Source organism: Triticum dicoccoides, chromosome 3B, assembly GCF_002162155.2.
Source record: "Triticum dicoccoides isolate Atlit2015 ecotype Zavitan chromosome 3B, WEW_v2.0, whole genome shotgun sequence".
NCBI classification, from domain to species: Eukaryota; Viridiplantae; Streptophyta; class Magnoliopsida; order Poales; family Poaceae; genus Triticum; species Triticum dicoccoides.
The window spans coordinates 430,270,576-430,297,273 of NC_041385.1; the positions used below are offsets into that span (position 1 = coordinate 430,270,576).

General features: G+C 46.8%; 1 pseudogene; it reads right to left on the reverse strand.

Moving 5' to 3' along the window:
* Window positions 1-11,899: 11,899 nt before the first annotated feature.
* LOC119282807 lies at window positions 11,900-13,444 on the reverse strand (annotated as a pseudogene).
* Window positions 13,445-26,698: the final 13,254 nt, after the last annotated feature.

The following is a 26,698-nucleotide window of genomic DNA, read 5'->3' on the forward strand; positions in this document are numbered from 1 at the left end:
GTTTCACTAGTGACTTCTCTTGAGAAAAATAACATACACACTACAAAAAAATACACTTCCGTGATGATACGTGTTTGTCATAGTAGGTCGTGTTTTTTGTCATGCATGTACATCCATGACAAATTTATGACAGAATCAAGATAGTCATACCTGTGCTGTCATAGAAGTGTTCCATGACATTACCAAAATTATCATCATGGAAGTGTCCACTTCCATGACGATAAATCACGCGTCACAGAAGTGCTTTCGTCAAGGGTGACCGACACGTGGCATCCACCGTAACGGAACGCCGTTAAGCTATCGGGTCGGGTTTTGGATCCGATAACCCGTTAAAAGCCCCGACCAATGGGGATTTTCCACGTGTAAAATCATCATTGGCTGGAGGAGACACGTGTTGGCTCGTTGTTGGGATAGATGGCATCCACTCATTGGACAGAAGGCGCCTATGATACGTCGACACGTGGCACGGCCCAACAGAGGCCCATTCCTGTGAAAAGGCTGACCCGTTTGACTTGGTCAAAAGGTGACGGGCCGGCCCATGGAAAGCCTGTTAATGGCCTGTTCGCATATAGCCCATTTACAGCCCGCTAACCCAAGGCCCGTTACGCCCTATCCGAATTAGGCCCAGTAGCATCATCTGGGCCATCCAATATGATTGCAGCCCATTTTCACTTCTGGCCCATGTATGGCCCATGACGTCTTTCGGCCCATATGAGGCCCTATGTAACTCTTGGCCTATTAACGGCCCATGGTGAAACTGGCCCGCAATGAATAGTGTATCACTTTAGACCCATTAACGGCCCGTGGTGAAACTGGCCCGTAATGAACAGTGTATCACTTTATACCCATTAAGGGCCCGTTATTCAGTTGGGCCATTTCCAGCCCATGTTATCTTTCGGCCTTCTAAGAGCCCATTTATTCTTGGGCTCATTTCCAGCATTAGTTTACTTATGGCCCGTTACTGTCATTTTCTGCTTGTGGGCCAAATTCAGCCCGTGGTTACAGTCGGCCCGTTTGTGGTCCGTTAATACATTGGGCCGTTTTCATAGCGTCATCAAATACAGCCTATTAACGATGGCCCGTTATGGTTGGCCCATGAACGGACGATTCCAACTCTAGCCCGTTTACGACCATAATGCAGCCTCTTATTGGCCCATGTTTGGCCAATCGATCATACGGCCCGTATAAGGCCCATTGATGATATGACCCGTAGAAGGCCCATTGTTTCTACGGCCCGTAGAAGGCCCAATGTTTCTACGGCCCGTAGAAGGCCTACTGTTTCTACGGCCCGTAGAAGGCCCACTATTTCTACGGCCCATAGGAGGCCCAGTGTCACTACAGTAAATATTAGCCCATGGTTATTGTGGCCTAGTTTTAAAAAATAGGTTATTGCAGCCACTAGCAAACCGCGGAAAAAGAAATGCGCTGACTACAGGCAAACAAATAAACAAGACAACAAGGAAATAAATAAGCAAGCAACTTATGTTAGGCTATCACGGCTATTACACATATTACATCCACTGGGCATCAAAGTTCACCACCAGTGCAAATATAGGGAACACAGCAGCATATAAACGCCGCAGCAAAACAAGTCCAAAACTGAAACCACTTCAGAAGAGTTCAAGAAACAATATCCTGGGTACCCATAATGCTGGCAAGATGCTTAGCAAGCTTATTAACTTTCTCTTGTTTGGCGCTTAAATCCTCCAGCGCTTGTTGTTGCACAAGAAAGTACGCATCTGAATTCTGCAGGGACTTCCTCAGTCCTTCGACTACTTGCCGCAACACAGCTGACTGATGCCTTTCAGCTTGTAGCTGAGACTGAAGAAGCTGAAGTGATTCAGGCAGCGAGTTCGAAGAGCTTGTGCCAGCGGTACTGGCCAGTAACTCGAACACTACATCAACGCAGGACTGTGGGGTTTTCTCACTATCTACAAGATCGTTTTTATCACCTTTCTTGGAGACTAACAGGGTTGTCTCACTATCTTGAACCTTATCTGCATTACTTTCTCTACCATTGCATAGTGGGGTTCTCTTCTCCAATATTCCGTTTGCATACTACAAGAGAAACAAGCAGACACATCACAGGTTTAGCTTGTAGTATACCAAACTCATTTTGGTAAACTGGTTCAATAGTAAGGTGGACAGGATAACAACATGAAACAAACATATATCTATGTACTATGGTCACTGTATTATCCGTATCATTCTAGTTTATGTTCCCTAATCAAGATAGAGACACAGTTCAACTCATATATTTTTAAGACACAGCAGCATAGACAGAATATAAGTGTGAGAAACTACACAACATTGGCAGCACTTGTAATGTGCATCACATGAGAACATAACTGTTTATACAACTTAAACTGAAATCAACATAGAGCAAGAAGTTAGAACAGCAATCCAGTTAAAGAAATAGGTTTAAAACATACCTGTTGCGCCATTGGAGTTTCAATTGGATCCTTCAAATTCAAAAGTAGTTAGTATGAGTAAATATAGTGATGCAACAACTAAGGAGTATGGACCATAGCTACGAAATCTGACCTGAGAACAGTTGCTCTTCTGCTTTAAACGTGGAGTTTGGGTTAGCTGTGGTGGTGTTCGTGCTTTGGGCAATGCAGTAGCTTTACAAACTGCTCGTGTGGGGGTACTCTGTGGTGGACATGGTGCTTTGTCAACTATATGTGGGTTACTATCCGCTGGGGTTGCGGTTAGATGGGTTGTAGCTGGTTCTCTGCCCAACGGTGTAAGTGTGCAATCTGGAAGAGTCTCGATTATGTGTGGTGGGGCTAGTTTGTGGGCCAGTACAACCATGGTTCTATCTGCATTGACGGGTAGCACTGTCTTTTGTGAAGAACGGGTTTTTGCTCCCTTAGATACTGCCATCACCCTCTCCAATTCAAATGGCTGATAAACAAGAAAAGAAATTGAACGTACAGACAGCGTATGATAGACAGATGTGGTAATTCACATATATTTGTCTAACCAAACAGGACAGCATGACACAATTTCACATATATGATGCCTAACTAAACAGGATAGCATGACACAGTTTCAGATATATGATGGATAACTTAACAGGATATACTGGCATAATTCAACATATGATGAGTGCCTAAACAGGATGACATGACAAAACTATATGATGTCTTTCTAAAATAGGTTGGGATGAAATAATTCACATACATGTTGTCTAAGTATACATGATGGCATGATATAATTGACATAATTGATTCATATACTAAGCAGCTGGCACTCGCATGTATGATCTCTAAACTAAGCAGATAGAATTCAATATTGTGCATATGATGTCTAAACTAAGCAATGCAAGACACCATATGCATCATATGAGAAATATAAACATTGCAACTTAGAGCATACACCTCAGGTGGGATATAGGACTAGTCATCTATCTGTGAATCCTCCTCTGAGGAGCTCCCTGTAACCATCGAGATATATGCTTCAACAGGTACCATTGCCTGCTCTGAAGACCTTGTTTTCACTCCAGATTTTTCCATAACCGGCTCAAATGACTGATACACATGAATAGTTCAATATACATTGATTGTCGACAAATGGAATACATAATGAAAAAAAAGATGGCATGAGATAATTCACATATATGATGCCTGGCTCCATGGCGGTGCATAATTCACATATATGATAACTGGCTGAAAAACATGGCATTGCATAATTCACATATCTGATATAGAAAGCAAACAAGAGGCATTCACACAAAGCATGTCTAATCTAAGCAGATGGCATGGCAATGCACGACACCATATGCATGATATGAGCAATATAACCCAGCCAAGTTAGAGCATGCACCTCGGGGGGGGGGGGATACGACTGGTCATCTCTCTCCGAATCCTCCTCTGAGGAGCTATCTGTAACCAGCAAGAAATCTGCATCGACAGGTAGCACTGACTGCTCAGAAGACCTTGTTTTCACTCCAGATTTTCCCATGACCAACTCAAATGGCTGATGCATAGGAAAAGTAGATGAATGTATAAACATTGTTGACAAATGGAATACATTATGGAAAAAAATATGGCACGATACAATTCACATATACGATGACTGGCTAAACAAGATGGCATTGCATGATTCATGTATATGATGCCTGGCTAAAGAAGATGGCATTGCATAATTACCATATACTCCCTCCATTCCTAAATATTTGTCTTTTTAGAGATTTCAAATGGACTACCACATACGGATGTATATAGACATATTTTAGAGTGTAGATTCACTCATTTTGTTCCGTATGTAGTCACTTGTTGAAATATCTAAAAAGACAAATATTTAGGAATGGTGGGAGTATGATATAGAAACCAAACAGGTGGCATTGACACAAAGCAAATCTAAACTAAGTGATGACATATACGATGTATAATGTAAGCAATGCAAGGCGCCATATGCATGGTATGACCAACATCAGCATGCCAGGTTAGACCAAACACCTCAGGTGGTAAACAGGCATGGTCGGCTCCTTCTGAATCTCCATCTGAATAGTTATCTTCCTCTGGAATACAATCTGGAAATGCAGGAGAGGGGGGGCACGTCGCCCACCATGGAGCAGCGTCTGCATGACATTATATTCGCACGCAACGGTATTCTCTTTTTCTCTACATGTTCAGTACGATTGTGTACAATATCTGACATGCATAATAATAAAAAATAGTTAGATTTTGTAAGGCCTAAGGGGTGCATGCAAAAATCAAGACTGATGGTAGCAAACGAGTGGATGGATCCAAAACTAATGATAGCAGGTAGATTATAGCTTCAGTTTAAAAAGATAGACAATGGATCATCTATTGTTTGTTGCCCACCCAACATGAACCACATAGAAGACCCCAGATGAATCAGATAGTAGACATATACTATTCGTTGTTGGCTCGATATGAGACCCATGGGCAATTCAAAACTCAAGATTGAACGATAAAGTAGCAGGTAATAATAACCGATGTATAACGTAAGCAAACACGAAAGACTATGACCTCTCTTCCGGAACTGTGTAGTCCTCAGGTTCATCTGCTCAGTCAATGATGGTAATGCAGTTGGCATGGCTGCCGGCAACGGGGAAGATGATCTGAGGCGGCGAAAGAAAGTCTACAGGGGGATCTCTGCTGCAGTGAACACTTTTGTCGATGGTGCACCTCAGGTGGGGTGGAGGACGGCACGATAGGAGCAGAACATAACACACAGAGTTTTCTTTGACGCCAATCTGAAAATGAAGTAAATCTGTAAGGGCTCCTTAGAATTATAGGATTCTATAAACGCAGGGACAGGAAAAACACATGAATAGGATAGGAATGCACGTGCAAAACAGAGCATTTGGAAACATAGGATTTCAGTCAACCTGGGTGTTTGGCTCACATGAATTGGAAGAACAGAGGAATGGAGAAACAAAGTGATGCGACGACTGTACAACCTCTTTGGCATAGCCTTGTGGACCTCAGCAACATTGGGTTGGACGTGGAGGATGGTGATGATGCTGGTGTGACTATCGGAGGCGGGGAAGAAGATCCGAGGCCTCTAGAAACGGCGCCGAGGGTACTGCTCCGCTGTGATGGACGGTTCCGTCGTTGGAGCAGCTCCACTAAGGTGTACGGCGACGAGGCTGAAGCATGACAAGACATACAACTTTAATCTGAAGTGGGACCCTAATATTATCTGCAATAGATGATGTAAAATACATCACCAAAAAGTGCTAGATGTAAAACGCATCAGCCGCGCCATGGCCGCTCCGACAGATGCTGTAAGTACTGTTCACTCTGAACTTAACTGAAGAAAATGAACTTCATAGTCGAAACTGAATTTTACTGTCGAATCTGATTGAACTAGTAATAGAGCATTGCAATAGATGTTTAGGGCGTTCGAGCACTAGTAGTAGAGAAGCAGTGATCTAAATCAGCAGACGCTCGAGCAAGGAACGCACTAGCAGAGAGAAAGTCATGCAGTAGCACCACGAGCGAGTGCTAAAGCAGCAACTCCTGTAGCTGCCGGAGGTCGTGCAGCAGCAGTAGCAGCGCAAGCGAGAGAAAGAGCAGAGCAGCAGCACAAACGAAAGCAGGAGGAGTGCAGCAGCGCGACCGACAGCAAGAACAGAGCCGCAACACGAGCGAGAGCCGGAGCATCTGCAGCTAGTGCCGTTGTGGAAGTCGCCGCCGAGGAAGCAACAACATGGGGGAGAGACACCATGGATGATGTGGCCGGTGACAGCGCCGTCGATGGAGATGCCATGTCTGCTTGGTATCGAGCACCGGCAGCCCCGTGAGATCGAATAAAAGATAAAATGCAGTGATGAGTGCAGAACCTCCTTGGTGGCGCCGAGTTGGCCTCGGCTTCATCGGAGGAATTGGTGAGGGTGCTGCGGTTCTGGTGGGGCAGGTCAAGACAGCACTGTGGGGATTGAGGTGGCGCGATAGACGAGGCAAATGTCGGGGCAGCTCCTTGGAGGTAGAGGACGGGGCGGCTAATCCGACGGGACGACGAGATCGACAACGGATCCTCATCCGGTGCAGTGGATGAGGGACGGCGAGCTGTTGCGGTGGACGACGTAGTCGGGGAAGAGTCTCCGGCTGGGTGGCGGTCGGGAGGCAGACGGAGGAGCATGGGGTTTCGCGGGTTTTGGCGGCCTCGGTGTACGAATGGGGGGGCAAAGGGGGAGAGGGGAGCCAAGCTTAGGGACGCGCTTGTCCGAAATGTAAGGTAAGTTACCAGCATACCCCCACCGGTTTTGACACCGCGACGTGGAGCTTCATTTCCGGCTGAGGGGTAGAAGGGGGATTTTGCATGTCTGGGCTGCGGGTGCAATTTCGGATGAGGAGGGAGTTCTCGCGCACGTCCAAATTTTGGGATAACAAGGCGCAGCGCGGGTTGAAAAAGCGGGAGTTTCAAAGCGGGTGAGACAAAAGATACTCGAGCTTGAAAATTTCGGGATAACAAGGTGCGGATTCCTTGTTCGGCAGAACAAACTTAAGGTGTAAAAAAAATCATACAAGACACAAGAGAGTCATGTCCCCTTTTACTATATTGCTATAGATGCCATTGAAAAAACTACAAGAAAACTGTAAAAAAATCGGGAGAACAAGATTACCCTGCACAGTACCAAATCGATTCGTACTTCCCTCAACAACAACAAAAAACAAATCAATTCCCACCAAAGAAAGAGTAATGTCCCTTTTTATATGATTACAGATGCCATGATCTCGAATTTCAATTTTTGAATCCACGTTATGTTGAATTCGAATATATCATTAGGTGACCTTGCGGTTTATAATTGATGTAGTCGTACATTTTGATCTTCCATCATATATGAACATTTTACTCCACCATGTGAACATATATATTGTCGTCTACCATATGGACTAAATTTGAATCAATTTTCCTTATATGAATACGATTGTTGTCAAGTTATACAATAATTTAAATATTATCTTGATAACAAAAAGACATGCATATAGCAGTAATCATATTTCACTATGAACTACATGTACCATATGCTCTCCAATTCAAATATTTGTACCCATTTTATGTTGAATTCAAATCATAGTACATTATTGGTCTAGGTAGCGAGATGTTCGGGATAATCTAAACCCGGTTTTCATACATATAATTTTTGGCTGAATTGGGACAAGTTTTGGTAGAAGTCTCTTGCAAAACCGGAGATTCTCTCAACAAGCCTCGTGGTTCCGAGAGGGGACGTGTCACCTTTGTGTGCGAAACGATATACGCTGCCTCCCCCCTGATTTTATTTACAGAGGCAACATAGCACTATATGAGTGCCCTGTTAAATTTTGGAACTATTTCGGGTTCATTTGGCCTTTTTATACATTAATTGAGTTTCTGGACTTTTAATGTGCATAATCTAAATATGAATTGCATGCACATGCTCCGGTGCACCAAAGTGGGTTGAAAAATCACATGTGTGTCCTTGGTTGAATTTCTAGGTCCCATGGAAGAAATGAGAATGAAATTCAAACATCTGGGCGTCATGACTCTACCGAGAACATCGAGAAACTTAGATTTTAAATTTATGTAAATCCAAAACTCGGCTGGAAATCATGAAACTTGGCATGGTGTCATGTCATGGCACTAACATGTTGTGGTAAAAAATTGGGCCGATTTGGAAGCTCGTGGTTCTAAGAGGGAACGTGTCACCTTTGGTCATTTAATGTGCATAAGTCAAATTTGAACTACAAGCACATGCTCTCGTGCACCAAAGTTGGTTGAAAAATCACATTCGTGTCCTCGGGGAATTTCTAGGTCCCATGCAAGAAATGAGAATAAAATTAAAACATCTGGGCATCGTGGCTCGGCCGAGAACATTGAGAAACTTGGTTTTAAAATTCTTGTAAATCCAAAACACGTCTGAAAATCATGAAACTTGGCATGGATGTCATGTCATGGTACTACCATGTTGTGGTAAAAAAAATGGCCGAATAGGAACAGATTTTGGTATAAGCTTCTTGCAAACCGAAGCTTCTCTCAAGAAGGCTCGTGGTTCTGAGAGGGAACGTGTCACCTTTGAGTGCGAAATATTATACATTGTCCCCCTTGAGTTTATTTACAAAGGCAACATAGAACTACATGAGTGCCCTGTTAAATTTTGGAATTATTCCGGCTTCGTTTGGCCTTATTTACACATTAATTGAGTTTTTGGTCATTTAATGTGCATAATTCAAATTTGAACTACAAGCACGTGCTCCCGTGCACCAAAGTTGGTTGAAAAATCACATTTGTGTCCTCGGGTGAATTTCTACTCCCATGCAAAAAATGAGAATAAGATTCAAACATCTGGGCATCGTGGCTCGGTCGAGAACATTGAGAAACTTGGTTTTAAAATCATGAAACTTGGCATGGTGTCATGTCATGGTAGTACCATGCCGTGGTAAAAAAATGGCCGAATAGGAACAAATTTTGGTATAAGCTTCTTGCAAATCGGAGCTTCTATCAAGAAGGCTCGTGGTTCTGGGAGGGAACGTGTCACCTTTGTGTGCATAATTCAAATTTGAAATACAAGCACATGTTCCTGTGCACCAAAGTTGGTTGAAAAATCACATGTGTGTCCTCGGGTAAATTTCTAGGTTCCATGCAAGAAATGGGAATGAAATTCAAAATTCTGGGCGTTGTGGCTGGGTTGGAAACATTGAGAAACTTAGTTTTTTAATTCCTGTAAATCCAAAACACGCATGAAAATAATGAAACTTGGCTTGGTGCCATGACGTGGCACCAACATGCTGTGGTAAATTTGCAGTCCGATTTGCGAAGGCGCACACATTAACAATCAACAAAGTCATTTTGGAACAAGTGTTGTCACGTTACAATCGGAAACACAAGTATTATTGAAACTGTGGGCGTTCTACTTACTAGTACCATTTACGTGCCGCCACGCGTCCCCATTTTTTATTAGCTAGGAGGCGCCATGCAGGGTAGCTATTTGAGTACGAGAGGCGTGTGATCAGACCCCTGCGCGTGCTTATCGTGAGGAGAGCCCTTTAACCTCCATCTGCCGTCCACCTCTGTCCCAAGGTCTCCATTAATGACGCCCGAGCCTTTGTTTACTGGCGTGGCTATGTCTCACTCGACTGAGATTTAAGAGAGAAAAAAGAAAATATGAAAGCACGGATCTTGATGTAAGATCCGACGGACCTATATAGCATCTACTGCGACTTATAGCAAGAGTGATGAATATATAAGGACGATTTTTTTATCAAAGAAGGGCTTGCCCCTTCCGATTTTCATTACTGAAAACCACCACAATTCACAAGAAGTTCAGCACAACTCCAGCCTAACACGAAGGACTAAAAGCTACTCCCTCCGTCCCATAATATAAGACACTTTTTAACACTAGTATAGTGTCAAAAAACGTCTTACATTATGAGACAGAGGGAGTACCAGATTGAAATTGCAACATCCCAAGAGGCCAACAAAGCCCAAACATCCGTGCTAGAACCCAACATTTCACAATCGACGACACAATACACATCCTAAACCGATTATTACATCAAAAGAAACCAGGAAACTGAAGGAAGCCCAGCAGCAACTAGAAGAACAACAACGCCAGGGTCGCCACAACAAGAGTTTTCTTCATTCCAGCCTCGCAACATTGATCTTCCATAGAAAGATAAGGACGATTAATTGTCTTACATAATTAGAAAGATAATTAAAAAGCCACATGCGGCTATGCCCGAAATACACAAGGGCAAAAGAAGAAGGAAGACAAGGATCTGGCTCGCTGATCTCTACTTTCTTGATGCGTTGCTGCAGGCCGCGGGAACTAGTCTCCGCGGCGAGCGGCGATGAGCTCTTTCGTGTCCTCAAGACGCTACTTGAGAACATCCACGGATTCCTCCACCAGCCTTTGGCGCTTGTTGTGGAGCATGTCATTCTCGTCCATAAGTTTCTTGACGATGACGCCGGTCCTCTTCAACAAGGCACTGGTCTCCTCCTGCTGGTCTGCACTTCGGACGATCTTCTCCCTCAGCAGGTCGCGCTCGGCCCGAAGCCTCTCATTTCCCTCCCTTAGTTGCCGGATGACGCCGGTAGCCTGTTCAAACGAGGCTTTCACGTCGTCCTGCAACCTCGCCAAGACGGAGATCTGATCCATCTGGCTATGGACGATCGCATGCATGCTCCTGTAACAGTTGTCGCCTGCCCACGAGAAATTTTCCTAGGCCGCCGCGGCACGGCGGGACATCTCTGCTGCATTCGTGGCGCGGCGGGACATCTCTGCTACTTCCGCAGCATGGCCGGACCAGTCTGCTACATCGACGGTGCGGCGGGACCTCCATGCTGCTTCAGCGGCGCCGCGGGACCTCTGTGCTACTACTTCCGCGCGGCGGGACATGTCGGCTGCTCTCGCAGCGAGGCGGGACATCTCTCGTGCTTCCGCTTCCATGCTCGCCTCTCCCTGGTGGCAATATCTCGACCCAGAACTCACGCTGGCCATGGCAGACACAAGGGAAGGATGCTGAATGATTTGTTTGTTTTTGTGGATGAGGAGTTGAGGAGGAATGTGCAGTCATCTTGGCATACTAGTATTTATAACCGAGTACTAATACGCTCCTAAGTGGGAAACCGTTTAGGTTGTGATCGGTGTGAACAGGTTTGGAATTCAATATAGCGTGGTACTAATACGCTCCTAAGTGGGAAACTGTTTAGGTTGTGATCGGTGTGAACAGGTCTGCAATATAGCATGGAGTAATTTGGAATGTGACGAGACACAAGCTCAAAATTTATAAATACCCACGTGGCGAGCTCTAGGCTAGTCCTTTTTCAGACGCATTAAATCTATCTCTCAGGACTTCTCGCACGCACCATCGTGCCACCCACAAAAACTTGTACTCTGAGTTTAGTAGTACGTTATACAGGAAGAGAAGAGGTGCATGCACGCACTCGTCCTCTCACACACGCGTCTGTTTTTTCTTGAAAAGGAGGATGATGACCCCCGGCCTCTGCATCTGGGAGTCACACACGCATCTGTAGCTACGAATTGTAGTGTTCTCAACCATCCGATTGGCTCTATCATGGATGTACCTATATACTAAAACATGTCTAGATACATCTATATTTTGACAAATGGAAGGCATGTATTGTGGAACGGAGGGAGTGCTTGTCATCAAAATGGATAAAAAGGGACATATCTAGAACTAAAATACGTCTACATACATCTCCTTTTATCCATTTTGATGACAAGTAAGTACTTCTTACCCAAAGGAACTTTATATCCAACAGACATAAAATATCCGTTCGACTGTTGGAAATTACTGATCTGATGTCGAAGTAATTGCTGCATCGCCACCAAAACCCACCATTTCTTAAGCTAAAGTAGACCAAGGTAATCCCTATATTAGCATATTACTAAGATAAACAGAAGGCACTGTCGAAACATTTAGGACGTGAGCTTGTCAATCTGAATGTGGAGGGACACAAGCTTAGCCCCGGCCAGCAGCTTGGGCGGAACTGTCAAGAAGGTCAGCTCCTGCATGTCGACGTCGCCGGGATCCTTGCTGCTTGTCACCTCCATTTCCACCTCGACGGCGTCGATCGTGCCTTTGGGCTCCCCCGGCGGGCCGTTCGCCCATAGCTTGGCCCAGTAGTGCGGCAGCGGGGACGCCCCCGCTCTAATGCAGACGACCGACACGGCGATAGGCGCGCCAATGTCGAGCACGCCGCCGACCAAAAAAACGCGCGGCGGTCCTCCTCCGCGAACAGCAAGAGCGGTGGCTCCGACAGTGGCACTTGCAGCTGGAGCACCTTGCCGTACTGGATCCTGTGCACGGGCATGGGATGCGCATTGCTGATGTGGTGATAGAGCATCGGCGGCGGGCCTTCGTAGCCGCAGATGGGCACGGGGAATTTGCAGGGTGCGAGCAGACACACGCTCTGGTGATCGGCGAGCTTGTGGTAAGTGACGTAGAGCCCACAGCCTTCGTGCGGGCACTCCACCCTCAGCGACGAAACGACGGCGTCCACCGCCGTGTTCCGCACGTCGAAGCCACCGCCGTGCTCGCACTTCTGGCACTGCCGCTGGTTCCCGGGGCGCTCGACGCGGCAGTCCGCGCAGGCCAGGTGCCCTCCCTTGCACTACAGAAATCAATCGAACATCACATCAATCAAGAAACCTGTACCTTGCTCAATCAGCCAAATGGATGAGGTGTATTCGAACCTCATACACTGGAGGCGTCAAGGGGCGGAGGCACAAGGGGCAGTGGAGCACGGTGAGGTCCATCGAGACCTTAGTGAGCTCCCTCGTCGGTTCCTGTTCCGTCTGCATGATCTCGCCCTCCTCGTGCACAACCATCTCTCGCTTGGGCCGGGGAATTACAAAGCTTTACCGTCACATATTTTATACTCTGCGCATAACTGTCCTCCCGCATACCAAGGAAGGCAGTAGTTTGCGTTTTCTGGACAAATTTGCCCCTGCGCATGAGTAAGGTGCATAAATATCGACAGTAAATGCACATGCAATGGTTGGCTGCTCGTCCTTCCTTTTCGCATGAGTTTGCTTCCCCAGGCTATCAAGCCGCATCTGGCGGTGCACGCTTTTGCCTATGGCCATTTTCTGCTTTGGAAACTAGCGCGATTAATGGGGGCAGAACTAATCAACCGGGGGCACAGATGGAAACCAATGCGGACATGCAGACTAATCTAAGAAAAACAAGAAAAAGTTATACGCAAAGTAAAAGGAATCAGAGGGAGTACTACTTCAAGGTGCATTAAATCAACACATGCAAGTATCAAAAGGAGAGTCACGGCATGCATGCATGCGTTGTAATTAATGCATCGGTAACCCTAAATTATTGAAATATATCGAGTGCAGTGCTTTGATGTGTCGCGTCAACTCGTACATCAACGAGAAGTTTGATTATCCTCTCCCTCGTGGACTTAACTGCACCTGCCTTTGGCTGTATGACAGGTTGGCCACACACCTGTCGGGCCCACCTGTCATACACGCAAAGACAGGAGCGTCCCTCCCTCGCCCATGAGCATGGTGGCTGGCAAGACTAGGAGAAGTTTTCGCTACACGCTCTCCCTCCCGCACGCGGTGGACATGCAGCAGTTCAATCGGTGTCAGATGGCCAGAAGCATACTGTAGTACTCCTCCAGTGCAGTAGTACACCATCATTGTTCGACTTCCCGAAGAGGCGAAGAGCCAAGCGCAGCCCGGACGCTCATGTGGCAGTTTCATGTGTAGAGTAGTCTAGATAGCATGTACCATGCCTGTAAGCTTAAAATCGTTGGGGTCGGCTCCATGCTATGTGGCCGTCTCGAAGTTTTTTTTAATTAAAATAGTCTTCTGGCCCTACCTGTCACCCTGGTGATTGTAGTTTGCACGCTCATCTGGTCAAGACAGGGATATATATTTTAATTTGTTTTTTTTCGAAAAGGGGGGACTCCCCAGCCTCTGCATCAGAACGATGCATACGGCCATGTTGTGGGTAAATGTTAGAGGTTGCAGCAAATATATTGTACACTGCGGGTCTTTCAACCAAGTTTAGAGGCAAGCATGTGGGGCCAGTGCTATGATGTGTCGCGTCAACTCGTAGAACGAGAAGAAGCTTGATTTTACTACACGCCTTCTCCCTCGCCCATGCACGCTGTTGCTCGCAAACGAGGACAGGCTTTTGCTTAGTAGTACTTCTACAACAAGCTATCCGTCCCGCTCGCGGTGGACGAACATGCAGCAGTGGATTCGACACTATAGAAGCAGTAGTAGTAACATCATTCTTCATCTTCTCGAAGAGGCGAAGAGCCAAGCGCAAACCGAACGTTGCAGTTGTGAACATTGGAGCACGCATATAGCCACGCTCTTGCATGAGACAAAATTGCTATGTGATCCCACTATTGTACTAGTGCGTACAACTACTTGCTAATATAGCCCTGTAAACCAGAAAGGAGTATTTGCCCTTCTAGAGATTTCAACAAGTGACTAGACTACACCGAGACGGAGTACATATGGAGCAAAATGAGTGAATCTGCACCGTAAATAAATACGTACTAGTTCTATCGTTTTCCTCTCCGAGGTGCACAATATTGAGTATACTGACTAGTCTCTTTTTGACACGCAGTTATGTTTTTTTTGACACAGTACAAACGCAAGCGCTCATATACACGCGCATACACTCACCCCGAACGCACACACGCATGGCACTATCATCTTGAAATTTACGAAGTCACCATAGGCACCTCATTGCCGACGGGTCTATAGGTGCTTGAATGCCAAGGAGGAAGAGGGTAGCGGTTCCCGAGACGTTGAACGGTCAATGATGCATCCTCAATTACATGCAGAGAGAATTAATTGGAGAAGCAGACTAGAGCCAGCACGATGTGAATGCAACAGAGTTTGGACTCTCATATAATAAAGGTGCCCCACCACTCCAATCCATCTACTCCCAATTCTCTTCGCAACACTGCTCACTCCAATCCAAGACCAAGTGACCAGAAGCCACAAGCACCTATAGAGGTGATGGACGCGAGCGGCAGTCGGCTGTGCCAAATCATCCAAGGCGCCGGCCTGCGGCCCCGCACCACGCAGCGTTTCCAGACGATGCTGAGGACCGCAGGCATCGTAGTCCTCGTCGACGCCGGCTTCGCCTCTCGCATGGACGACATGATGGTCAACTCCATCCGCAAGTTCACCACCGTCAACAAGCGCGCGGACGACCTTGCCGTACTGCTCCAGCCCGCGCGACCAGGCTCCTCATTGCCTGCCACCCTCATCGGCCTACATGGTGACGAACTCTTTCAAGCCCTGGTGGCCCTGCAGGTGCCGGAGGTTGCGACGAAGAATGTGCACCTCGAGGCCGCGCTCGCCGCACAGCACCTCACCATGCAAGAAACCATCGACCTGCACATCCACGTCTACGAGGAAATCGTCTACATAGGCCACTACAAGGAAAGAGAGGATAGAAAGACGTTGGCCTTCTTCCAGCGGCTGGAATCTTTGGATGCCATTGTTCAGAAGCACGTCGACCTGGCCACGAAAGCCGCTGCTACTTAGGCGCCGTTCGGTGGGCCGGCACCCTGAGTCGAGGAGGTGGACGTCGTCGATGGATGCATCTCTTCTTCTTGCCTCCTGTAACCAGCATTGCATCGCCTCGCGACCTTAATGTTTTATTAGTATAGTACTCCCTCCATTCCCAAATATAAGTCTTTCTAAAGATTCCAGCAAGTGACTACTACATACGGAGCAAAATGAGTGAATCTACACTCTAAACTATGTCTTCATACATCTATATGCTGCATTCCATTTGAACTAGTATGTAAAAAGGCTTATATTTATGAACGAAGGTAGTATATGGCATTTTTTATTCCAGTCGTAACGTTTTCACTGTGAGGTGGGGCCGCAGTTGAGCAAACCCACCCCACCCACCGGGCGTCGGCCGAGTTTAGAATTAGAAGAGAGGAACGAGGGAGGAGAGCTAGCTATAGCACGGACACTGTTGTCAGATGGGACTCGTGTTTATAGAATAGGAGTACTGAGCACTCGTGCCTCTTTTTTTTGAGGGAAAAATTAGTCGTATGTCTAGTACCACTAGTTGGGTGCGTGTGATCTATAGCTGTCATCACTTTAGGTCTCCTTTTCAAACTGCGGCTACGCTTCACATTACATATATTTTCACGCATTTATCCTCCTATATGTACTCCTAGGATATTTCCACGTGCTCCCATTCGCCGACATGTGGGACATAGAGCATCTGGGTCGTAGTGCATGCACGACTCAGAGCATATGCCGGGGTACTTTACATTTCAGACCTCACGAATTACATGCAAACCCCCCCACAGAAGAATAAATAAATCAATGAATTACTACATGAAACCGGATTATTTTCGTGGAAACCGGAGCACATTCATTAAACTTTGGACATAACACGTTTATAAAAAATGACCGGACCTAAACCAGTCTAAGGGCCTCTTTGATTTTTCCCGAAAAAAGGGCCTCTTTGATTCGCAGGATACTGAAAACACAGGAATGGGGAAAGTATGATGGCGATGAACCGAGACGAGGAGAACTCTAACTCAGTTAGAGGTTAGAGTTAGATTCTAACCCTAAACTAACTCTAAACCAAAGAGGTGTATGGATGGCAGGGTTAGATTGACAACAAATGCTCTATCTCAATCATTTGACTACTTTGGACCCTATTTTTAGTCAGACTAAAATAAGTCCCTTGGATCCAAGCACCCTCTTGGTGTGGCCGGCTCTTCTGTGGCCTCCTCCCGCTCACAATTGACATAAACGAACCATCTATACAAATCAAGCATGCAAAACATGATAATTTTTACTTTGTCCATACAAATGAGATATCCCACTTAAACATACAAGTCGGCAATCAAGCTTCACAAAATAAAAAAACACTTCATGAAACAAAGAATGAGCTAACTCATCACGGAAGTCGTTCACGATAGGGAGGGAGCCCGGAGCCCCTCACGCACCGAGGGAGGAGCTTGCCATCGTCGGTTTGGAGGAAGGCTCTATAGAGCCCAAGCCCCGGGAACCCCTCCGACGCCGTCCCTTGCGAGTTGAGGTCGACACCGGCATGGGTAGCAGGGTCGCTTGCCGCTGACTGGGAACTTAATCTTTGGGCCTCTAGAAATAATGCAAGCCTGTAACTAAAATACCTAGAAATGTGAACTGAATCTTTGGGCCTCTAGAAATAATGCAAGCCTGAAACTGAAATACCTAGAAAGGTGAACTAAATCTTTGGGCCTATAGAAATAATGCAAGACTGAAACTTAAATACCTAGAAAGGTGAACTGAATCTTTGGGCCTCTAGAAATAATGCAAGCCTAAAACTGAAATACCTAGAAAGGCGAACTGAATCTTTGGGCCTCTAGAAATAATGCAAGCGTGAAACTGAAATACCTAGAAAGGTTAACTGAATCTTTGGGGCTCTAGAAATAATGCAAGCCTGAAACTCAAATACCTAGAAAGGTGAACTGAATCTTTGGGCCTCTAGAAACAATGCAAGCCTGAAATTGAAATACCTAGAAAGGTGAATTGAATCTTTGGGCCTCTACAAATAATGCAAGCCTGAAATTGAAATACCTAGAAAGGTGACCTGGATCTTTGGGCCTCCAGAAAGATTTATTACCTCCTCAAGCAGCATCAAACAATTCCATGCGTGCATCGCAAATCTATAGCAAGTTTGATCAGGATCTACTTTTCCAAATCAGAATTAGCGCTAGAGCAAGCAAGATCAATGATATGGCCGTGAGACAGAGAAGGAACGAACAAACTCACCCCTCTCGTGACCTCCCTGGTAGATGCGCTGCCGCCGCGCACGACAGAGGGAGAAAAACGACTGGTGAAGGGGGAGCGGGGCAACCTTCGAAGGTCAGATGGAGAGGGTAGCCGGAGTAGGGCGGCGGAGGCCAGAAGGAGAGGGCGGCCGGAGGAGAGAGAGGGCGAGCGGTGCTTGGGCAGGCGGCCCTATGGGGAATAGAGAGGAGTCGTGCGAGAGGGGGGGGAGCGATCTGGTGCGGGCAGGTGAGATTTTTTTAGGGGAGCGATCTGGTACGGGCAAGTGAGATTTTTTTAGTTCTCTTTTAGTGGGCCCGAGGATAACTAACCCAATTAGAACCTCTCTACCGGGCTAGTTTTTTTAGCTGGGTTAGAGCAAACTAGCTCAAACTAACCCCTCTTGTTTTGATAATTTGAGGCTATTTCAACCCAAACTAGCTCTAACTCAGGGATCCAAACAAAGAGGTGTGTTACTGTACATGCTACAGTGTGGACCGTAGCACATTGTTTTTTATGGCCATATCACCACATTGTTTTCTACTGCTGGTTCACTGGGCTACCGTGGTTCGCACGACTGGTTCACTGGGCTGCCGTGGTTCGCACTCCTCCGACCTGAGTAGTACTCCCTCCATTCCTAAATATAAGTCTTTGTAGATATTTCACTGTGGACCACATACGGATGTATATAGATGCATTTTATGTGTAGATTCACTCATTTTTCTCCGTATGTGGTCCATAGTGAAATCTCTCCAAAGACTTATATTTAGGAACGGAGGGAGTAGTATAGTACTAGTATATATCGCATCATTCTTTGCTCCTTCTTACTACTCCGGCATGTGGGAGAGCCAGCATCCGGGTCGACGTGTCATGCACCAGATTAGAGCGCGGAACGGAAGGGGGGAATCACCCCGGTCGGGGCGCCAGTAATTCATGACTATAGTGAGTGGTCATATCACAAGTCTTTCCAGTAGTAACGCGCCGTCAAATCGCACAGCCCCACTCGCTCACCCTCCTCGCCTCTTTGTCAAACCGCCTACCCGAAAACTGCCGCGCGTACTGCCCGGGAAAAGCCCCGCCCTCAACTTTTAACTACGCGAAAATAGTTCGAGCTTGTTCGTTCTATATAAATACAATACTTACTGTACTATGTTTATTCACCCGTGGGGTTGTTCAATAAATGGAGGGGCGGGGAGCACAAGTGAACAATATTGTAGTAGCAAGTAGGAGTCGTAGAGTAGTCACCTTAAATAGAGAGTTTCTTTTCTTTAATGCCATGTACACAAATTGAAACGCTTGTTGTGGAGAGAAAAAAGATAATCACTCCACTATATATGGACGCAGGGGCCTGAGCGTTTGCTTTACTAGGGTTGCTCTCTTCATTCTCTCATCCTCTCAAGATATAAACAAGACAGTGGGAGCAACATTTTCTTTCTGCTCACCGCTGGTCATAGATCCGACCGGATCCCTTCGGCCGGTGTGTGTAGAGGACTAAAAGGTGCATCGTTCACGCGGTCATCGCCGCCGAGGGAGGAAACCCATAGCTGCCGGAGGGGCCCGATCCTCTGCCCGTGCCGTTCTCTCCGACACAGCGCCGGCTCGGGAGGTCCTCCGACCCTTCTTCCTCCCTGCCGTATTGTCCGCAGATCTGACCTGCCGCCACCGACATCCCGGCGACCCTCAGGTATATGTTCTTCGAAAGTGGCCTTGCTCTACTGCCCCAGCTCCCACGTGTATGCATGTGCATCTTTTTCTACTCCCATCAGCTCTTCCAAAGCCACCTAAAATTTTAGTATTATTAGAGGTAAAGCTACTTCAAGCATTCGAATCTAGGGCTTAGTTAAAACAACGAAGAAAGGGGGGAAAGTTGTAGCATGAATCTAGGACTTGATTTAAAGAGGAAATAATATGGTGAAAGTAGTAGAGACCGGATACCCAACCGATCTCTTGGTTGAAAAGGGAAATAATGGGAAAACGCAGTACAAACTGGATAAGGAACACATCTATTATTGGTTGAAAAAAGGATAGAAAGTGGCGGCTGGTGGAATGGTCAACAGAGTATGTCCAGGATTAGATTTGCTGCCATCACATAGTAAAAGGTCTCTAGGATTAGATTTTCTGCCCTCACATAGTAAAAGGTCTCAGGATTAGATTTGCTGCCCTCACATAGTAAAAGGTCTCAGGATTAGATTTGCTACCCTCACATAGTAAAAGGTCTCAGGATTAGATTTTCTGCCCTCACATAGTAAAAGGTCTCAGGATTAGATTTGCTGCCCTCACATAGTAAAAGGTCTCAGGATTAGATTTGCTGCCCTCACATAGTAAAAGGTCTCCAGGATTAGATTTGCTGCCCTCACATAGTAAAAGGTCTCCAAGATTAGGTTTGCTGCCCTCACATAGCATGAACAAGCTCGGCATCACCACTTTATGCCTCCTTGTAGGTACATTGTGCTGATGCGTCCACTGTCGCATGTCCTTATACCAACCTTTTGCTGTTGTTAATGTAAGGGCGCATGTAAAATGAAGCGATCACACTGTTACCTTAGGGACATGTCTAACCAGTGTTCTTGTTAATCTAATGCCTCCAGTCACAAGATGCAATTAAACTGTGTTACAAATGGCACTCCTACTGTTTTCCCCAATATGATAAGTAAGTTGCTCCTTTACGCTGTTGAGTGTCCTGGTGTCCCCACGGTCCGATGCCCTTAAACCAACTCTTTAGCTGCTGTTGATTTACTGTGTCTGGTAAACAAGCAATGCCACCATTAAAGTAATCCCATATCTGAGGAATCTCATTGTTGATCGTAATGCTTTTGGTAACATGAAGCATTGCTGACATTTTAAAATTTCTACTGTCCTTGCGTGATTTCCATGAACATAATTAAGATGCTTCTTTTCATTTTGTATATGTTTCGTATATTCTTATTGACCAGCAACTGTTTACTTTCTATCATTTTGTGCAGATAGGGATATCCATTTCACCTTGTTGCTATTGTGACCTTTTGGTGAACTGCACAAAACACTTTTTTGGAATGAGTGTCTTGTGCAGCTCAACTAAAATGTCACGTGGGCAACATCTCTCAATTTAGGTGGAACTGCACAAAATGGTGATTGGAGCTTCGAAAATCTTCGTCAAGTTCTGCGGGTAATCTCGTGCAACATTTTATTAGCCTTTGCCAGATGGAGCCGTCACTGTCACCACAATGGCACTTTATTTTAGTGGAACTGCACAAAAGGATAAGAAAATTATAGTTGCACCTTACATGAGCCGGACAGCCAACCTTAATGTTCCTCAATTTTAGTGCAACTACTAAAGAAGAACCTGCCAGCTCACAAGAGCAAGTACTTCTTGCTAGCTGAATGATGCAATCTTTGCTTCATTTCAGGTGAACTGCAGAAAAAGGCGCATGAATTGAATCATGGAATTCCAGGCAGACCTCATCCTGGTGGACCTGGAGGTTGTGTTCAAGGAGGTTGCTATTAAAGTGAAATCATGCTTTCATGTCTCCTTGTTTGTGATGTGCAAACATGATGTGCAAACGGGAATACTCAACTACAGATGTTGTGACGGTCAAGAGCATTCGCCAAGTTCTTCGATTGTATGACATGGCTAGCCAAGATGGATTTAATCCCGATATTCACTTTATCAAAAGGCTCTAATGAGTTGGTTCTGAATCTTGCAAGCTGGGAATCAATGAGATGTGTAGGCATCTTTGTTGTACTTATTATTTGAATCTTATTTGTTGGTTCTGAATCTTGCAAGCTGGGAATCAATGATATGTGTAGGCATCTTTGTTGTACTTATTATTTGGATCTTATTTGTTGGTTCTGAATCTTGCAAGCTGGGAATCAATGAGATGTGTAGGCATCTTTGTTGTACTTATTATTTGGATCTTATTTGTTGGTTCTGAATCTTGCAAGCTAGGAAACACGACATGATGATGCAGAGGACAGCAACCATAACAAACAGTTCAAACTTGGTAGTATTATCTTTGTGAAAGTGCGACAAATGTGTTGATCGTGTGCGTCCTGAGAATAATAATTCTAATTGTTGTACATGTTGATCCCGTGGTACTGATAGAACCAGCCAATGCATTGCTTGTTTTAAGTATAAATTTCTATTAAAGCTAATTAAATTTAATTAAAGTGACCACTAACTCCTGTTATTACAGTACCAATACAGACCCGCTCGTGAACCGACGTGTGGCCGGAGTAGGTTTCTTAATGGAGGCGTTTGAATGCGCCAATGGTGCATCTTCTGTCGGGCGTGCAGTGGACGAGGGAGGGGTAGTAACTGTTGTCGCCTATACACACTCAACTTACTGTTGAATCCAGTTCCCCAAGAGCTGAAAAACGAACTGCTGCCGCCGCCTACACACTCATTCACTCGAAGAGACTCCAATGGCGATCCAAGGGGTGAGCCTGCTGGATAAGGACTTCAGCAAGGAGTTAGTTTGCCGTTTAGTCCTATGGCTGCACCAAGTTGAATGTGATGTACACTAACGATACGGACTCGGTGAAGCTCTGCCTCGCCTCAGTCCTATGGCTGCAGCAGGTTCTGGAGCATTCGCCTGTTTCATCGGCAGCGCCGACTGCACCTTCACTACGGTGGAGAGAAGGAAGAACGCGATGATTCGGCCATCTGGTGCAACAAGCTTGTCGACATCCAGAAGCAATACAAGATCATCAGCAACGGGCAGGAGAAGGACTCCGTGGTTGACCTCGCTGAGACCATCATCGACCCCTGATACACCAACATGAAAGAAGACGACCTGAACACGTGGGAGGTACCTCTGAATCTAGCCTACATAACCTACGCGGCCAAGGACGCATACGCATGCTACGACATGTACAGGCAGATCTTGGACATGAGGGCGTGTCTGCTTCCCGTAACCGACGAGTACACGGACAGCCGCAGCGTCATGATCAAGCGTGCCAGGAAGGTCTAGATGTTGTACTTTATCTGTTTATAAGAACCTTTATCATCTGAGTGTTTCATGCATTAGCCTATGTGTCGTAATTATCTGTTTTGTCCGAAATATTTCTTTTAAGAACCCATTAACCTGATTGCTTTTTAGTGGCTATTTGCTTATGTATGTAAACTAGTTCACTTGTCCGTAAAAAAACTATTCACTCGGCTGCCGTGCTTTGAATCTCCTTCCTCCCAACATATTCCTCTCCTCAGGTGGACCCAGCACGTCTCTGAATTTTCTCCCACTTTCTTTTTCGATGTAAACTAAGTTTTCTCCCAGTACTTTCCCCTAGAACCAACTCAATTGTCCCACGTCTAGCCTAAAAAACAATAACACCCCACATACTATTAACTCATCAAATTAAAATGATATTTTATTTCGTAAGTTGAAAGTTCTGAGAAAATAATAATAATAATTGTTTATATACAACTTGCCAAGTTAACTCCTAGTGATTGCGTACATAAGCTTGCAAAGATTTTACTGACGTGCAATCATGTGTTTATGTTTTTATAACATTTCTCCGTCTAGCCCAACATGATATTTTCACCCAGCCCAGCAAGTCCGCGGATTTCGAGAAAAATGCAAATGGGATTTAAACAGGCTGCATAGATGCTACATCATTGTTTCATCCAGCCCACCAAATGGACTAAAAAACAAATGGACTGGCTGACATGTGGGCCAGTAGGTCGAAGCCTAAGAAAGCGTTGGATTTACATCCAACGGCCGGCATTCTTCTTCAATCTCTCGTCTTCTTCCCCCAGCGCTGCCGGAACTGCCTGCTCCAGCCTTTGGCGTCCAGCGACGTTATTTTGCGCTCCTCAGCGAAACGCTACCCCGCCGACGGCCAGGCCATCCCTCCACTCCTCACCTCCTGTTATTCTCTGCCGAGTGTAGGCCCACCCTGCACCCGAACCAGTCAAGTTTCCCACTCCTCTTCGTCTGCGACTCCACTGCCGCGTCTTCCCTATCTCCGGGTCGTTCCAGTCTGGGGCCTTGCCGTCGTCCACCGCCTTGGTGCGCTCGGCGCGGCGTGGTCAACATACGAGAGTCATCGGAAGAGAACTGTACGTGGAGAGCCTGACGGCTGGGACCCACGAGGTCCATGGTCGCACGCAAGGAAAGTTCCTCCTTATTATGCACTGTACGTGCACTGTACGTGGGAAGGGCTTCTGTATTTCACGAAAAAAACATTCCCCCCGCTTACAGGTCGGACCCACCAGCTATATCTTCGCACGCAAGGAAGTGCCTCCTTATTACGCACCAAAAAATGAATACCCCCTGCTAGCTGGGACCCACCATACTGGGTGGCTGACTTGTGGGCCTACTAAGTTGACAAGGACGGAGGGCTTTGTCAACTTAGTCAATATGAACGATTCTAGCTCCAGTGATTGTACGATGTCCATCCAACAATCATAGTGCTTCTTCAACCTCTAGTCTTCTTGCTCCAGCCGCCCAAAGCAGCGCCGGTCGTGCCGCATGCTCCTGCCTCTCGTGGCCGGCTGTGATGCCCCGGAGGCCTCACCGCCCCCTACTACTCCCACCGCTGGCCCAGGGTATCCCTCTTCTCACCCACACCCCCTGTTATTCTGCGGCGACAGCAGCCTCACGCCGCAGCCGAACCAGTGAACCCTCGTACTCCTCTCTGCGTGGGCATCCACTGCCGCGTCTTCCCCGGCTCCGTGTCGTCCCCTTCCTAAGCCTCGCCGTCGTCCACCACCTTGGTGCTCTCGGCGCGACGTGGTCAATGTGGTCAATGACCGACTTCCATCAGAAGAGTACTATACGTGGAGAGGCTGACAGCTGGGTCCAAGGCCACAACCCAGTTTTTTTGTGATTTGCCAAGTAAGTCGCTTTGTCAGGCCTGTTGGGCTGCAAATCTTTCAAGACAAGGAGAGCTTCATGCGGCTGGCCGAGAAAATGGCCTATCAGTAATGAGAAATGGGCTGTACATATTTAAAACACATCAAACCGGCAATTAGTTTCAAATATCTTTTTTTCATTTCGAGATTTTAAATTACATTAATTTTATGCGTGGAGAATTTGTTGGATTTTATATTGATATACATTTATTTTTAAAATCAGTTTGAATGTGAGTCGAAATTTCGGGATTAAAAACAGTTCGGACCGCACCGAAATATGCAAAATTTCGTATAATTTTTTAACCATGGCCACAATATGGGCTGTAATGCTAACAAAAAGAATATGGGCTCCAAAAAAAAACCTTAAGAATTAGCAAATGGGCTGTAAATTATTAGAAATAATGGCAGATGGGTTGTATGCTGTTTTCCACAGATTTGAGGCTTTCCTAAAAAAAAGGCTGACGCACAAGCAGTGACTGTTGGATGTCCATCCAACGGCCGTCGTGCTTCTTGAATCTCTGCTCTTCCTGCTCTAGCCGCTCAAACAACCGCCGGCGGGACTGCCTGCTCCCTCCTCCCCGCGGCCAGCTGTGCTGCCGCGCAGGCCTCACCGCCCCATCGTACTCCCATCGCTGACCTAGCCATCCCTCTACTCACCCACACATGCTATTATTCTCCAGCGACGGCAGACGAACCAGTAAACCCTCATACAGTCGTACTCCCCTCCGCGTGGGAAACAACTGTCGAGTCTTCCCTGCCTCTGTGTCGTTCCCTTCTTAGGCCTCGCCGTCGTCCACCGCCCTGGTGCTCTCGGCGCGGCCTGGTCAACGTGGTCAACGACTGACATGCATCTGAAGTGGACTGTACGTGGAGAGGCCAACAGCTGGGTCCACGGCCGCATGCAAGGAAATGCCTCCTTATTACGTGCAAAATAATGATTCCTCCACCTGACATCAGGGACCCACCGAAAGGGCCTCTGTATTTCTTGAAAAAAACATTACCGCCACTGACAGCTCGGACCAACCAGCTACACATTCGCACGCAAGGAAGTGCGTCCGGGCAAAAAAAAGCAAAACGATTCACCCCCCTGACTGCAGGGACCCACCAGCTACATCTTCGCAGGCAAGGAAGTGCCTGACAGTCGAGACTCACCTGGTCGAAGCGTACGTAGCGTTTTCATTCTGGTCGCGAAAGTGTACGTACATACTAGTCGATGTAGAGGCACGCACGTGTCGTAGTAGAGGCGCGCACGTGTCGTAGTAGAGGCACGCACGTAGCATGTACACGTACGTACAACAGCGAGGGTGCAAGAAAGAAAATACGGCCATGTACATACATACGGGCAGGGTCTCGAACGCCTACTCACGCATACTTACATGGCTGGGGCGGAGTGGAGAAACAGCGTCGTCGTCGTGTTCATGGGGAGCCAACCGGCTGGGTCGGAACGGAATGCGTGGTCGTGTTCATCGGGAGGGCTTGGACGGAACAGGCGATGGAAACGAGGCCTGGTGTACCGCACAACAGAGGAAACGGACCTCCTACATTCAGAACGGGGTCCTGTTGATCGGGAGAGGTGTGGCATACCGCAAAACGGAGGAAACGGACCTCCTACAGTCGAAACGGGGGTCCTGTTGATTGGGAGGGGTGTGGCGTACCGCAAAACGGACAAAACAAACCTCCTACAGTCGTAACGGGGGTCCTGTTGATCGGGAGGGGTGTGGCGTACCGCAAAACAAACGAAACGGACTTGTGTTGGAGCGCTACGGTCAAAACGGGGGTCCTGTTCATCGGGAGTGGTGTGGCGTACCACAAAACGGGACTCCATGGGATACTGTTCATCTCCATCGTCGACCTCCTCCAGCCTCCACGGGCTACCGTCGACCTCCTCCAGCCTCCACGGGCTCCTGTTCATCCAGCCTCCACCGCGCGCTACTCCACCATCTACTATTCAACCACCCCTCCACCATCTACTGTTCATCCAGCCCTCCACCATCTACTATTCATCCAGCCCTCCACACCACGTAGTCCTGTTCAACCACCCCTCCACGGCCACCCCTCCACCGTCTACCGTTCATCCAGCCCTCCACACCACGGGGTCCTGTTCATCGAGAGGCAAC